Source organism: Anomaloglossus baeobatrachus, chromosome 2, assembly GCF_048569485.1.
Source record: "Anomaloglossus baeobatrachus isolate aAnoBae1 chromosome 2, aAnoBae1.hap1, whole genome shotgun sequence".
Lineage (NCBI taxonomy): Eukaryota > Metazoa > Chordata > Amphibia > Anura > Aromobatidae > Anomaloglossus > Anomaloglossus baeobatrachus.
In genome coordinates, this window is record NC_134354.1 from 676,748,269 (window position 1) to 676,764,727 (window position 16,459).

Below are 16,459 nucleotides of genomic sequence, written 5' to 3' on the forward strand. Positions count from 1 at the left end.
ATTATATTGTATTACTGTAATAAGTTTGTATAAATACAGTAAACATTTTTGGGTTGTGGAATGAATTGTCGTTTCAATTATTTCCTATGGGAAAAGTTTGCTTTGATATAAGAGTAACTTGGTTTAAGAGCACACTCTCGGAACAAATTATGCTCGTAATCCAAGGTTCCACTGTATATGCAGCAGTCCCAGCTGACATCACAACTGCATCAGAACCCCTATACTGCACCCTACTCTACCAGGAGAATAGACGTGGAACTACAAAGAGGGAAAGTGACTGTTACGAACTGGACTGTTGAGCTGGGCTGGGTTGTACTGGGAATCACAGAACTAGTAAGATCATGAGAAACCCTGAGTCAGCTGGAACTGTGTCTCAGAATGCTCTGTAAAACTGTAATCTGCTAGACGTTATGTGCCCACTAGCTCATGTGTAAAGTTGAAACTGAAAGACTGTTAAGTAAAGTGTTATTGTTTTTGTCAAAATCAATGGTGGCCTACACAGGCAGGAATGCCACACGGCACAAATTCACATATCCAGCCATGACCATGACTGTCATGTAGCATGCGGAGGAGGCACGCGTAGTGATAAGAACTGTGACCATTGTGTGGTCAAAGATGGCGCCACGCAAAGGTTCTAAGAGGTAGGATGATGGCACAGATGCAAAAAATTGCCATCATGGGCGTTGTAGTCGAGGAAGGGTGCAAATATCAGTCCAGCCCCAGAAAGGCTACATCTATAGGAAGGGAAGCCATGCCTGGAGGAGCCGGACCATGTTGCGGACTGTCCGCCCCTTCAAATGAGGTGGAAAGAGAAGATCTGCCCGTTAATGAGTGATGGCCAGGAACGGGCGGAGATATGAAGAAGGTGGGATGATCAGTGGGAAGAGACTTCTCCCTGTGAATGGAGGAGCTATGGAACTGTCCGCCAAGGAGTGAGCAAGATGGCGCCTTTATATAGGAGAAATTCAGAAAGAGAATGGAGTTCCAGAATGGCGGAGTGGTAGCTACCAAAGTGCAAAGCTGAGTCCAGGCTTTTCCCCAAGAAGCCGAGAAGAGTAAAGAAGCTATGGGGCCAGTCGGGTTTATGAAGGAAGCTGAGACCTGCTCCAGGCATACAGTGTGCAGTGAGTCCGTTGCTTTGCTTGGAGCAGAAGGAGTGATGCCCTCTTGCCCTCAGATCTTATCACTGGAAGAAAGCTACAGGGCTAATATCCAGCTATTCATTAGCAGCTTGGGAGGCCTAAGCATAGCAGAAGTTGAGAGGAGATGGGCCCCTGCTCCAGCGGCGAGGGTGTCGAACAATTCATTTGTGGAGCGCTATTGGAAACTGGCTTCTGGTGGGGTAGTTCTGAGTTATGACTGAACACGATTCAGCTACATCCGGGAGTTTGACACTAATCACCAAGTATTTGTGGAGTGGAGAATGGCGGAGAAGAGGCACCTGATCCAGAAGGGAAGCTCATTCATAAAAGATATGTGAGTGACATTACTGAAGATGGATTACCCACAAGGGTGGTTTGCGGTCGCTGCAATGCTAAGAAAGCCAACATTTGCCAAATTCTTCTATGGGCAAGGGAGACACTCGGGGAAGGAGGTGGGAGCTGAATACCCTTAAGGTGCAGCCTGGACATCAATCGAAGGTTATTGGAGAGTGCCCCAAATGGTATCCGGACCAGTTATGGTACAGATTATGCATGGTGCGTCCTTCACTATTTAGACATCCGGGAATATGGAGGTCTTGCGTCCTGAGTCAGCGTGGGAAGGGAAGTTTTCTGCTTCCATTGTAAAAGAGTTGGAAGACTGATTGGAACTGAATCAGGGTGAAAATAAACAGTGGCTCCACCTACTGGAAAGAAGTGAGGAGTCAGATGCCAGAAGCTTCTAGTTCGGAAACAATTCTTGAGTCCCTGAATCAGATGCCAGAAGGTTCTAGTTCGGAAACAATTCTTGAGTCCCTGAATAGCTCGGACCCGAGACTCCCAGTGTTGGCCGCTGATGGCCAACGTTTCTGTTTCCCCCCATGTTTAGTTATGCACATTGCGCATGCCTCTGCTGTATTGAAAGATTTTGAGCCGCTACCGGGCTGCATGCTCTTTGCCAGGGACTTTGCCCAATCTTGCTTAAAGGACTAATGTTGGGGGGAGGGTGGAAGGATGACCTGACGAGATGAACCAAGTTGAAGCATAACTGTGGACTTGGACCCCCTTTACTATGGAAGAGGTCCTAAACTGTACCCTTGATATGGTGGACTACCTTTTAAAAGAACTTGAACTCTTTGTTTCCGGGGTCCTAGCCCAGTGGGATTGAGTTTATGCTGACTACAAAGGGAAAAATACATCACCTAACCCCCAGAAGAGAGACTGTTGTTATGAATGTTTTGTGTGGCGTTGTATTGCTGTCTTCAGTGTCGTCAAATACACTGTGTGCAGAATTATTAGGCAACTGAATTACAAAGCACAATGATAGGGATCACATAAAGCTATCATCGGCATTGAAGAACAGGCCCCGCCATCTTAAAAAGGGCAGAGGTGACTGTGAAAGGTCTCCTGCAACATGTGACTCCAGCAGCAATCCACAGGCTAGAAAAAATTAACTTCTACAAGCCCTATTTCTAACAAGCGCACAGCTGGTCAATGCTTGAGCCTGTCTGTGCAACTCAAAAGCAGCATCATGTGGAGTTTCCAAATCTGCTGTGTGAACAGCGTCAGAAGTAGTACTACTACTGACACTCAGCGAGTTTTGAGCCAGACACTGCTTGACACCAAAAACGCAATGCAATGCAGTTTTAACGCATTTTTCTGCCAAGAGATGCAGATTTAGTGCAGAAATTTTTGCAGAAAGTTCTTCTCCAAATCTGCATCTACTGGCAGAAAAACACATAAAAACCGCATCTCATTTTGGTGTGTTTTTCTGCCAAGATATGCAGAATTGGTGCACCCCATTGAGTCTGACAATTTCATGAATAAATACCTGAGTTAAAGTCTTAGCATTGGGTAAAGATAGTAGGGAGATAAAATGTGTCATTTTGGAAAACTTGTCAACCACAACAAAAATAATAATATTACCAGTAGAGGGAGGAAGATCTGTAATAAAATCCATGGAAATATCCCTCCAAGGTTTGCTGGGAACACTCAATGGTAGCAAACAACCTGACGGACGAAAGAGTGATTCTTTAGAACAAGCACAGGTGGCGTAAGCAGGCACGTATGACACCACATTTCTCCAGATTTCTGGCCACCAGAAGCAAAGAAATACGAGATTCTGTATTCAGAGTTCCATTCACCCCAGGGTGACCAGCTAGGACTGTATCATTATGTTTCCTCAGAACCTTGTTAGTTAGACTTGTTAGTTGGGACCCCTGATGGTGCCTCATCCTGAGCCTCTGCAATCTCAGATTCCACCTCTGTACTGAGTGCTGATACTACCACTCCCTTTTGCAGGACGGGCACCTGTTTCTCACAAGGTTCCCCCCGGAAAACTCCTGGACAGAGCATCAGCATTTTTTTAGAACCTGGACGATAAGTTCCCAAAAAATTAAACCTATGAAAAAATAAAGACCACCAAGCTTGTCTCAGTATGAAACGTTTTGATGACTCAAGATAAAGGAGATTTTTATGATTCGTAACTACAGTAACCGAATGATTAGCTCACCCAGAAAATGTTGCCACTCCTCAAATGCCAATTTAATAGCAAATAACTCCCTATTACCAATGTTGTAATTACATTCGGCTGGAGATAACTTCTTAGAAACGAAGGCACATGGACGAAGTTTCCCAATAGGCGAACCCTAAGATAATACAGCTCCAACCCCCATCTCTGATGCATCAACTTCCACCGTTAAGGGAAGAAACACATCAGGTTGTATCAACACTGGTGCTGAAGCAAAACATTTTTTAATATTATCAAAAGTGTATAAATCAGCCTGAGACTAGTTAGAAATGTTCGTTCCTTTTTTTGTCATAATAGTGCAATGGCAGAAATTTTTTTAATAAACTTTCTGTAATAATTAGTATATCTTAAGAAACGCTGCAGTGCTTTCACATTCTCAGGACAGTCCCATTTTCATAACAGCCTGCAACTTAAAGGGATCCATCCTGAAATCAGAAACTGAAATTATGTAACCCAGAAATGGAAGTTTCTGAACAACGAATACACATTTCTCTTATTTTGTTTACAATTTGTTCTCCCTGAGGATCTGTAAAACCTGTTTGACATGTTTCAAATGTGAGCAAAAATCCTGCAAAAAAATGAGAATATCATCTAAGTAAATGATACATTTTTCCAACAGGTGACTAAATACATCATTTACAAAGTGCTAAAAAAGCCGCAGGTGCGTTTGTCAGACCAATAGTCATCAATAGATTATCAAAGTGACCCTCCGGTGTATTAATTGCCATCTTTCACCAATCGCTCTGTCATGCCCAAATCAGATTAAATGCCCCCCTGAGATCGAGTTTTGAAGAACAATTTAGCACCGGAAATCTCTTGGTTCCTCTAATTTTAACCTTGGAAGGTAACAAACACTAAGAAACCATGGTCTAGAAAATACGTAATACCAGGTTGAAATCCCCCAATCCCCCTGGACCTAACAGTTTTCCGACAGCTGTTCTCTCTTAGGCACCAAAAGGACAGGTACTAATAAAGTGTCCCTTTTTACCACAGTAAAAGCAAGTACCTCCCCTTTTAGGAGTAGGGAAACCTCTCCTCCCATGAGCCTTCACACCAAGCTGCATGGGCTCAGGCGAAGCTTCAGATGTTAATGCAGGTACAGCCACCCCCTCCCAGAGAGTCTTGGTATTGTGAGTCCTTTGATGCAACCGGCGAAAAATATGGATTACCAAGAACATAGCTGCATCAAGAGAGGGAGGAGTCTCATACATGACCAACACTTCCTTTACTCTCTCAGACACATCCTGAAGAATCCGATTTTAGAGTTCAGGGTCCTTCTACAGTGTGTCTATAGACCAGCACCGGAATTCAGCACAGAAATCCTCTACCGGCCACCACCCCTGGTGCAGCATATGGATCTTAGACTTGACTGGTGACAACCTATCAGGGTCATCGTAGATAAGACCAAGCGCAGAGAGGAACCCGTCTATTGACCTAAACACAGGTGACTCAGGAGGCAAGGATAAAGCCCATAGTTATGGGTCTCCACTAAGAAGCGAGATCACAATACCCACCCGCTGCGCCTCACTCCAGGAGGAATGAGGACAAAGATGAAAATACAATTTACATGCATCCCTGAAGGTGACAAGCCAGCTGCAATCCCCTGAAAACCTCTTTGGGAGTGGCAGCTTGGGTTCTGACGATCCGGCAACCAACAAGGATTGTGTCAGGGTTGCAGACTGAACCTGTTGCTGCACCACCCTTAATTCCACCACCTGCAGAGATAGTGCCTGTGACTGTCTAGAAAGTGCAGCTATGTGGAAAAAAAATGCACAAATATGAAATATTGGCCAGTCTTTAGAGGATAATCTGTGTTTAGACTGTATGAGAAGACCCACCCTGCCTGGATGATATTAATATCTGAAGCCCCACTACAAAACATCATTGATCTGAATCAGATAACCAGACAATGAAAACAGATTTCACAATATTCACGAATGTTGATGTCAACCTGGGTGGAACTACTGTATCCGCTAAGACTTCTATATGATGATAATTCAAATCCTCCACAACTATTATAATTGTAGCCTATTCATCTGACACCTACTTGGCTTTCTCGTTCTCCATGTACTCCTAGGAAGTAACACAATGCACAAAGGGCAGGTACAACCTAATTGTGCATAAATTGCTAATAACATACCAGAGATGTGGCAGATATGTATGAAATACAGTATGATTTCTTCAGCCGTGGTTTTTTCCGTTTTATGAAAAACTTTCTCATATTTGCTATAGATCTGTATTCAAATATATCAATTGCTTTCACTAGTGCTGATGGAAGCCATTCTAAATTAAAATACATTTATTATGCATTTGTTTTTAAAATTTAACAGTATGTCCTTATATTCAATAAATAGGTCAATTACAAAGATTTGCAATATTAGATTGCAAAATGCAGAAATAAGACAGGAACCCAGACTTCTTGTATGTTAAGTCTAAGGTGGGATTTGCACGTTGTGACATCGCAAGCCGATGCTGCGATGTCGCACGCGATAGTCCCCGCCCCCGTCGCAGGTACGATATCGTGTGATAGCTGGCGTAGCGAAAATTATCGCTACGCCAGCTTCACACGCACTCACCTGCCCTGCGACCGTCGCTGTGGCCGGCGACCCGCCTCCTTCCTAAGGGGACGGGTCGTGCGTCGTCATAGCGACGTCACACGGCAGGCGGCCAATAGCAGCGGAGGGGCGGAGATGAGCAGGATGTAAACATCCTGCCCACCTCCTTCCTTCCGCATATCCTACGGAAGCCTCGGTGACGCCGGTAGGAGATGTTCCTCGCTCCTGCGACTTCACACACAGCGATGTGTGCTGCCGCAGGAGCGAGGAACAACATCGGACCGTCGCGTAATTATGGATTACGCCAACGCTGCACCGATGATACGATTACGACGATTTTGCGCTCGTTAATCGTATCATCTAGGCTTTACACAGTACGATGTCGCATGCGATGCCGGATGTGCGTCACTTTCAATTTGACCCCACCGACATCGCACCTGCGATGTCATAGTGTGCAAAACCCGCCTAAGATTGCAGATCCTTTCACTGTCTGGATTGAGTATCAAAATTTGCTATGATAACTCCCATACATTGTACGTACACACAGACATGAGGGATTTCTGTTTTACTATGTCGATGCACATTTTGAAATCCATAGCAGCATAGAAGACATCATATAGATTATAGGGACGCTGTAAATCCAGCACTGGAGAAACAAAACGCTAGAAAGCAGCAAAGATCTACAGTATGTACTGTATATCTCGACCTTTTTTCGTAGGCCTACCTCGCTCGCTCGCTGCCTATGTGCTGTGGTCCTGGAGTCACACTGTGCAGACCTAAAGTCTGATCTTTGCAGAAACCGTACGCTACTGTGTTAGGCCTCCTTCACACATCAGTGATTCTGGTACGTATGTTGCAGTTTTTATACATACCAGAATCACGGATAAACGTAGACCCATTAAAATTAGTGGGTCCTGTGCACACAACAGTCCATTTTTTTTCTGGCATCGCTGATGTCCCACGGACCACACTATGGTGTGATCTGTGAAACATGTACCAGAAAAATCACGTACATTTAGAATAAAAAGCTTTTTAAACTCCCCTTGTCCAGTGATGCTCTCTTCAGCCACTGCTGTCTCTGCTTACAGGCCGGCCTATTATGCTCATACATATGCACTGCACAGACCTGGACGTAGCTGCAGAGGGGAGACACCGGCGGCCGGACACAGCATCGTGGGAGACTTTAGCACCACAGAGAGAAGCGGCGTGGACAGGTGAGTATAAGTGCCTGATCTCCGTATATTATCATGGATAGCACATGGAGATCACACATGTGCCAAAATCATGGCATATACGTACCTGTAACACGTCAGTGAAATACATGTGTGATTTTTACTGACGTGTGAAAGAGACCTTATAGTGCTACAATGCCTTGAAAAATTATTCATATCCCATGAACTTTTCCATATTTTTTTTCATGTTACACTCACAAACTTTAATGTATTTTATTGAGATTTTATGTGATATACCAACACAAAAGTAGCAAGTATTTTTGAGGTGTAAAGGAAATAATACACGGAAATAAAAGAGGTTATAAGGGGAGAAAAAGAGAGTAACATGGAAACAAAAAAGCAGAGTGAAAGCCTCCGCCAACAGAGCTACATTACAACCATCAACTGAAAGGAGTATGGATGGTCCCGAAGGGCCAAGCAGGGGCTCCCAACCCTCTGGGGAGAAGTAAACAATCCAACATGCGTGGAGCAAACCATGAGCCTTGGGGCATGACAATATACAATGTTTTCAAATATAAGTATGCTGCTATGGGTGAGACAAATGACAAGTGCACCTTAACACGGTGTCTAGGAGGCATAACTACGCAATTATGTTGAATAGAGTCCCTGAAAGAAATTAGCAGTCCAAAATAAAGTGTTACTGATGCGTCTTATTCCCCTGCGGATCCGTTCCTGCTTGGCGGCTGCCCAGGCGAGATCCCGCTGCAGACACGACGTAGCCGAGTCTGGGGCTGCCACTGGTCCCGACAGTTTCCCCCAGTACCTCCGCCCACTGCTAGGTTCAGGAGGTCCAGACCAGAGAGGAATTCCAGCAAGTCCTCCGGGGAACGAAAGATAAAAGAATGAGGGCTCTTCTTCACCGTGAGTAAGCATGGGAAAATCCATCTGAAGGGAATACCCTCTTGTGGAGCAGGTCCAGTAACGGTTTGACTGCAGAACTTGAAGGAGGCTGAATCTTGAAAGGTCGGGCATAATTCTGAGTGGTCATTGTAGGAGATCCTTTGCTTTTTGCAAAATGCCTGAAGAATGTCCTCCTTAATAGTGTAGAAATCGATGCTGCAGATGATATCCCTTGGGCGGGGATTGTTAGGATCGGGTGGACGTAGGGCCCTGTGAGCTCTGTCATTCTCAATGTACGCCCTTGGCGGACAACCAAACAGGCCCTTGAAGATTGATGTTAGAACAGAGGGTATGTCGGGAGGGGAGATGGCAAACCCCAGATCCTGAGGTTACAGTTTTAGAGATCATCCAGGTTCTAATGGAGCTCCTCGATCTGGGCGGCCTGATGGGTGACAATGTCTGTCAAGGTCTTGATTGAGGACTCGGTCCAGTCTTCGGTCTGTGAGATAGACTTTACTTTTGAGTTCAGGGTGATGAGCTCAGCCCGGAACTGTGCAAACTCCAGTTTACATTCCTTGATAATTTTTGTATGTAAAGTGGAAATGTTCTGTTTAGTGGGGATGGATTGCATGATGAGGCGTAAATCGGCTAGAAAGACTGGTCTATGGTCCTCCCTTGACTCAGAAATAGTGGCCGGGGTCGCATCCAAACTTTCCTGAAAGCTCCGTGGTGGGGAACATGCCTCTATGGTGCTTCATGGAGAGCTAAAACGTTCTGATCTTATGGGAGCTCTTTGGGTGAGTCTCTGCGGACCTCTAGCCACCTGGAGGAGAGAAATACTCGACCCTTTCATTTTGGGAGTCTCGGTGAAGCGAGCGGCAGAGGTCGTCCAGGAGGAGACTGTCGACCACTCGGGGACAGAGTCATGGTCTAATTCCGTGGGGGGTAACACCAGGAGGCTTGTTCCAGAGACCCCCCCTGCAGATGATCTGGGTAGTCTGGACTTCCCCTCACCTGGGGCGGCTGAGCTTGTAGGCATGCCCTGGGCAAGCTAGACCCAGGGTCGCAGTTGGAGCTCCAGGAAGATGACGACCAGGGTCCTGCAAAGCCAAGACTAGGGACCCGTGTCCTTTTGCTGGGGTGTCACACCTGGCCTGCCAGAGGATGCTCCTAGTGTTGTCCCCCAGTCACTCCAGGGGGGCCTACAGGTCGACTCCTGGTGTGAGTCTATGCTGAGAGGGGGCCCTGCGGGGCCCCCCTGAGAGCAGGACATAACATTTGGCTGATGGCCTACTACCTGACACAGATCCAAATCCTTGAGCTCTTGCTGGGTAGAGCCTGACTGCCCCTGAGAGCCCGGGAGGGGAGAGTGCTTCAGTTACTGCCCCTCCCCCTCTAGTGTTGCTTGAAGCTGGCTCACACCGGGCCCTTGCGCCCTGTCCCTCCCTAGAGTCCCACAGCCACCATCACCTGTTGGGGTTTTTCCTGGGGGATTCCTCTGGTGTTCCCCTCACCTGCTCCTGCCTTGGCGGCATCTGCTGCTCGCTGTGGATGAAGTCTGGCATCGGGGATTGCAGCTGGCTTCCCTGTACCACAAGGCATCGGGCATCTTGAGAGGCCTCTGTATCTCCGCTCCTTACCCCGGATGTATCAGAACCTCAGCGCTGGGGGAACCTCTGGGATGCAGAAACATCCTCCGGAAGTAGAGGGTGAGTGCCAGGGGAAACGTGCCGAGACCGACCACTCCAGATGGTATCCACAGGTGGTGGCTCAGCCTGACTGTGAGCCGCCTGCTCCGTGCGGCCCTGGCAAGTGAGAAACATACGCACGAGAAACAGAGATGTCACCCACAGGGAGAGAGGGCTTGGATGAGGAGTGGGACATGGATTTCCTGGAGGATTTCCCCATGGTGAGGAGTGGGATTCGGTGTTTTAGAAAATTTCTGCCTGGAGCGCTTCGTCATGCGACTTCACTCCAGCATAGTTGGCCACGCCCCCAACCTTGCCTTTCCTAACGAGGAAAGTGCACAAGCCATAACTCTAACAGGCTAATTAAGTCCTGAAACCTTGGCCAAAGTTCCATGAGCTCACAAATTTCCAAGGATGCCCAAGTTTTTGCATCAGCCCATTTTTTTCTTTATAACAATTTGGGTTTTTGCAACAGCTATTTCAGTTTCATATATCTAATAAATGATGGACTCAGTAATATTTCTGAATTGAAATTAGGTTTATTGTACTAACAGAAAATGTGCAATCTGCATTTAAACTAAATTTGACAGGTGCATAAGTATGGGCACCCTTATCAATTTCTTGTTTTGAACACTCCTATCTACTTTTTACTGACTTACTGAAGAACTAAATTGGTTTTGTAACCTCATTGAGCTTTGAACTTCATAGGCAGGTGTATCCAATCATGAGAAAAGGTATTTAAGGTGGCCACTTGCAAGTAGTTCTCCTATTTGAATCTCCTATGAAGAGTGGCATCATGGGCTCCTCAAAACAACTCTCAAATGTTATGAAAACAAAGATTACTCAACATAGTTGTTGAGGGGAAGGATACAAAAAGTTGTCTCAGAGATTTAAACTGTCAGTTTCCACTGTGAGGAACATAGTAAGGAAATGGAAGAACACAGGTACAGTTCTTGTTAAGCCCAGAAGTGGCAGGCCAAGAAAAATATCAGAAAGGCAGAGAAGAAGACTGGTGAGAACAGTCAAGGACAATCCACAGACCACCTCCAAAGACCTGCAGCTTCATCTTGCTGCATATGGTGTCAATGTGCATCGGTCAACAATACAGCGCACGTTGCACAAGGAGAAGCTATATGGGAGAGTGATGCGAAAGAAGCCGTTTATGCAAGCACGCCACAAACAGAGTCGCCTGAGGTATGCAAAAGCACATTTGGACAAGCCAGTTACATTTTGGAAGAAGGTCCTGTGGACTGATGAAACAAAGATTGAGTTGTTTGGTCATACAAAAAAATCGTATAGACCTGGCTCACTATATATATTCGGGTGCTCTGGAGAAACAATCAACTCAACTCCAAAATTATCCCCGGCACTCCAAGAAGAAAGAAAACAATGTCTGGGTATCTTTGATGTTTTTTTATTGTGTAATAGTCTTATCTCAACGTTTCGGTCACACCTTGACCTTTATCAAGAGAATATATCAGACTATAAAGAAAACATAAAAACAAAATTAATACATAACACAAGAGATAATTACCAGGAGACACAGCTCCGGTCACTTATATACAATGTACAAAAAAGAACATGTAACACGCATTACAGTTGCAGGGTGAAAAAAGTACAAACATATGGGGTAATAGCATATATATACCCAGGGAGAAGATTAGGACATCATCCGAAGAAATTTGTGTGCAAACTGAAAGTTTATCATGCGTATGTATGAAGAGACGAACAAATGCACGTACCTATGAGGCAGAGGAGTCAATATATGAACACTACTCGAAAAGGAGCGATACGAGTCACCACTCAAAAGGAGAGAATGATTGGTGCGTGTGAGCACTAGGTGAAAAAACAGGATAATCGTATTAAAAATCATGCAGTGAATCATGACATGTACACGACTATTGAGTGATTTGTGGGTACCTGTGACTAAACGATTGAAAGTCGGGGTCAGCCAGTCAAAGTCTTAAGGAAATCATGTAATGGTATATTACCAGGGTAGAAGATCACATGTCAAAGCTAGATATAAGTAAAAGAAGAGTGAAATGTAAAAGAAGAGAAAAGATTGTGGAAGGGGAGAGGGGAGGAGGGAGGGGAAGAGGGGGGGAAAAAAGTTCTCAGGGTAAGGAGAGATGTATAAGATATGTATAAGAAAAGGTACCTGTCCAATAGAGATAAAGAGTTTCAGTGGCTACCGTATAGGTACAGCGCCAATCTCATCCGGGAGGAGACAGCCTAATAGAGGAAGATGGAGTGAACATATCAGTAAGTGGAGAAACGTGTATGTAAGGATAATTATACTATGTTCACTACCTGTCAACCGGCGTGGGAAGGTGTACAAGATATAATATGTATCCGGAAACCAGTGAAACTGATCTGGAATTGGCACAAGTTATCCAGTGGGTAATGCAAGTCTCCTATACTTGCTTTAAAACATATAGCCCATAATGGCGCAGGTTAATATTCTATAAGAGAGAAAAAAATCTCTTTGAATAAGCAGTTCCACAAAATATGCAGCATAAGGTGAGGTAAAACCTCCATAGGAAATGACTCGCGCTTACTCACAATCTATAAACAGCCGTGAGGAGGAATTGTATAGGAGTCCTTGTTAAAGGTGGTAGTGGGATAGCAGGAGTTATCCTGATTGCCAATATCAGTGTCCTATATTCGTTGCGGACTTATGACATAAGAAACAAAGGTTAATGCAATGGTATGCCAACAATTTCTCAACCATAAGCAAAAATGGGTGAATCAAATAACAGTACCTCTGAAATGAAACAGCCTGTGTGAAGACAATGCCCTGTGCAGTAGGTTATTCCCAGGGGGGTTGCTTGGAAATGGAACGGTCAAAAAGACCCATGAGGAGCAAAGGGAACCTATAGTTGTAGAGACATAGATTATGGGTGAGCGAAATAAGGAAGTCATGTTAGGGAAGCCCGATGTATGGGGTGATACAGACCTGTGTCCAGTGGAGAAAGTGGCTGGCTGCTGCGCTGGTCTGTGCACTAACGCTGTCTTAAATGCAGGGTTAAATGAGAAGATCAGCTGCAGGTGAAGCTGACTTCCTCCTTAGTTATGTCTTGCATAGGGACGGTAGTGGTGAGAATTGGTACTGCGGCGCTATATCACACTGTGGACTGCTGGACACTGTGTGTCGCTACATTATACGGTGAGGAGTGGTATATACAGACCTCCGTGATGTGAGGGAGTAAGTGCCTTTCATGTGACCGCTAGGACAGAAGAGTGAACCAGTGGTGTGTAGAAATCACGTGGTGAAAGGAGCCTAAAAGGAAGAAAAACAGATTAGTAGGCATCTGACAGGGAAGAAAAAAAAAAAAAAAAAAAACTTAAAATAGACAGGAGTACAAAGAATTAAAAAAACAACAACAAGTACCTTTTTAATTGCCATGGATCTAAATCTAAAATCGCTTTCATATAATGATGTTATGTATTATATAGCTGTGAACATGTGGGTAGATAACACACAAAAACATACGAAACATAAAAATAGAGAGGTTTCTATGGACAGGAATCAAAGAGGACCACAACCAGATCCTGAATGTATTAAGTGTATCACAGATGAACCTCATATTCTCGGTTCAACCCACGGGGTTCCAGAGTACCCAGTGTGAAAATCCAGAATGCTTCTCTTTCTTTGAGTCTGCGGACCCTATCACCGCCCCTGCGCATTAATGGAACATGCTCAATGACCTGGAATCTCAGTTGGGCTACTGTGTGATGGAAAGTGTCAAAGTGATGGGGGATGGGTAGTAAAAGCTGCTTACATCTAATGGTTGATTTGTGTTTACTTATGCGGTCTCGGATATGTTGGGTAGTTTCCCCAACATATCCGAGACCGCAAGGATAGGAGACTTGCATTACCCACTGGATAACTTGTGCCAATTCCAGATCAGTTTCACTGGTTTCCGGATACATATTATATCTTGTACACCTTCCCACGCCGGTTGACAGGTAGTGAACATAGTATAATTATCCTTACATACACGTTTCTCCACTTACTGATATGTTCACTCCATCTTCCTCTATTAGGCTGTCTCCTCCCGGATGAGATTGGCGCTGTACCTATACGGTAGCCACTGAAACTCTTTATCTCTATTGGACAGGTACCTTTTCTTATACATATCTTATACATCTCTCCTTACCCTGAGAACTTTTTTCCCCCCCTCTTCCCCTCCCTCCTCCCCTCTCCCCTTCCACAATCTTTTCTCTTCTTTTACATTTCACTCTTCTTTTACTTATATCTAGCTTTGACATGTGATCTTCTACCCTGGTAATATACCATTACATGATTTCCTTAAGACTTTGACTGGCTGACCCCGACTTTCAATCGTTTAGTCACAGGTACCCACAAATCACTCAATAGTCGTGTACATGTCATGATTCACTGCATGATTTTTAATACGATTATCCTGTTTTTTCACCTGGTGCTCACACGCACCAATCATTCTCTCCTTTTGAGTGGTGACTCGTATCGCTCCTTTTCGAGTAGTGTTCATATATTGACTCCTCTGCCTCATAGGTACATGCATTTGTTCGTCTCTTCATACATACGCATGATAAACTTTCAGTTTGCACACAAATTTCTTCGGATGATGTCCTAATCTTCTCCCTGGGTATATATATGCTATTACCCCATATGTTTGTACTTTTTTCACCCTGCAACTGTAATGCGTGTTACATGTTCTTTTTTGTACATTGTATATAAGTGACCGGAGCTGTGTCTCCTGGCAATTATCTCTTGTGTTATGTATTAATTTTGTTTTTATGTTTTCTTTATAGTCTGATATATTCTCTTGATAAAGGTCAAGGTGTGACCGAAACGTTGAGATAAGACTATTACACAATAAAAAACATCAAAGATACCCAGACATTGTTTTCTTTCTTCTTGGAGTGCCGGGGATAATTTTGGAGTTGGTCATACAAAAAGGCATTATGCATGGAGGCAAAAAAACACAGCATTCCAAGAAAAGCACTTGCTACCCACAGTAAAATTTGGTGGAGGTTCCATCATGCTTTCGGGCTGTGTGGCCAATGCTGGCACCGGGAATCTTGTTAAAGTTGAGGGTCGCATGGATTCAACTCAGTATCAGCAGATTCTTGACAATAATGTGCAAGAATCAGTGACGAAGTTGAAGTTACGCAGGGGATGGATATTTCAGCAAGACAATGATCCAAAACACCGCTCCAAATCTACTCAGGCATTCATGCAGAGGAACGATTACAATGTTCTGGAATGGCCATCCCAGTCTTCAGACCTGAATATCATTGAACATCTGTGGGATGATTTGAAGCGTGCTGTCCATGCTCGGCGACCATCAAACTTAACTGAACTGGAATTGTTTTGTAAACAGGAATACAACAACAGAAAGCGATTAGAGGCTGTGATTTTTGCAAAAGGAGGATCTACAAAATATTAATGTCACTTTTATGTTGAGGTGCCCATACTTATGCACCTGTCAAATTTAGTTTAAATGCAGATTGCACATTTTCTGTTAGTACAATAAACCTCATTTCAATTCAGAAATATTACTGAGTCCATCATTTATTAGATATTTGAAACTGAAATAGCTGTTGCAAAAACCCAAATTGTTATAAAGAAAAAAGGTTAACATTAATAGGGGTGCCCACACTTTTTCATATGACTGTATATATATATATATATATATATATATATATATATATATATAGGAACATGTGTCGGGTATTGGCCTTTTGGATTACTCTCCGGAGTGGCATAGATCCCATCTCGGCAGCATTTATCAGCGGTCAGCGGTCTAGGACTTATTTATGACCTATACTAAGGATAGTTCAATATATATACACTGTGTTCCAAATTATTATGCAAAAATATGTTTTCATATTTTCCTAAATTAACTTTATGAATTGTAGTCATTGTTATTTTCCAGCATCTACTATTCGAGTATAATTGAAATGTTTTTGATCAAACTGTCTATGAAAACAGTATATTTTTAAAAATAATAAAAACTAAAAAATTCACTCAAAATGCATGTTCCAAATTATTATACACAGCAGAGTTTTCAACCTTTTTATTTCGAAAAACAAAATGGTCAATTGTGAAATTATAAGCATTATCAGCTTATTAGAAAATGAAATCAAAACAGTTTTCAAGTCAAAACTTAATTCTAGGTGATGTTACATTTGCACATAGAACCACTTGTTTGAAAGAAGCTTCTGAACTCTCTCGTCCATTGAATTTGTCAGTTTTTGGAGTTTCTGTGCTTCAATTGTTTTGCATGTGGACAGAATACCCTCCCAGAGCTGTTGCTTAGATGTGAACTTCCTCCCGCCATCATAGACACTCCTTTTGATGATGCTCCAGAGGTTCTCAATGGGGTTGAGGTCAGGGGAACATAGTGGCCACACCATAAGTTTCTCCTCTTTTATGCCCATAGCAGCCAGAGATGCAGATGTGTTATTTGCAGCATGAGACGGTGCA

At 43.9% G+C, this 16,459-nt stretch overlaps 1 long non-coding RNA gene across 1 annotated transcript; it reads right to left on the minus strand.

Moving 5' to 3' along the window:
• Positions 1-11,513: 11,513 nt before the first annotated feature.
• LOC142290547 (uncharacterized) lies at positions 11,514-13,037 on the minus strand. Its single transcript, XR_012750338.1, has 6 exons — positions 12,941-13,037; positions 12,747-12,857; positions 12,295-12,658; positions 12,143-12,216; positions 11,905-12,000; positions 11,514-11,820 (listed from the first exon to the last, which is right to left on the minus strand). It is a non-coding gene; the product is annotated as an uncharacterized LOC142290547 (long non-coding RNA).
• Positions 13,038-16,459: the final 3,422 nt, after the last annotated feature.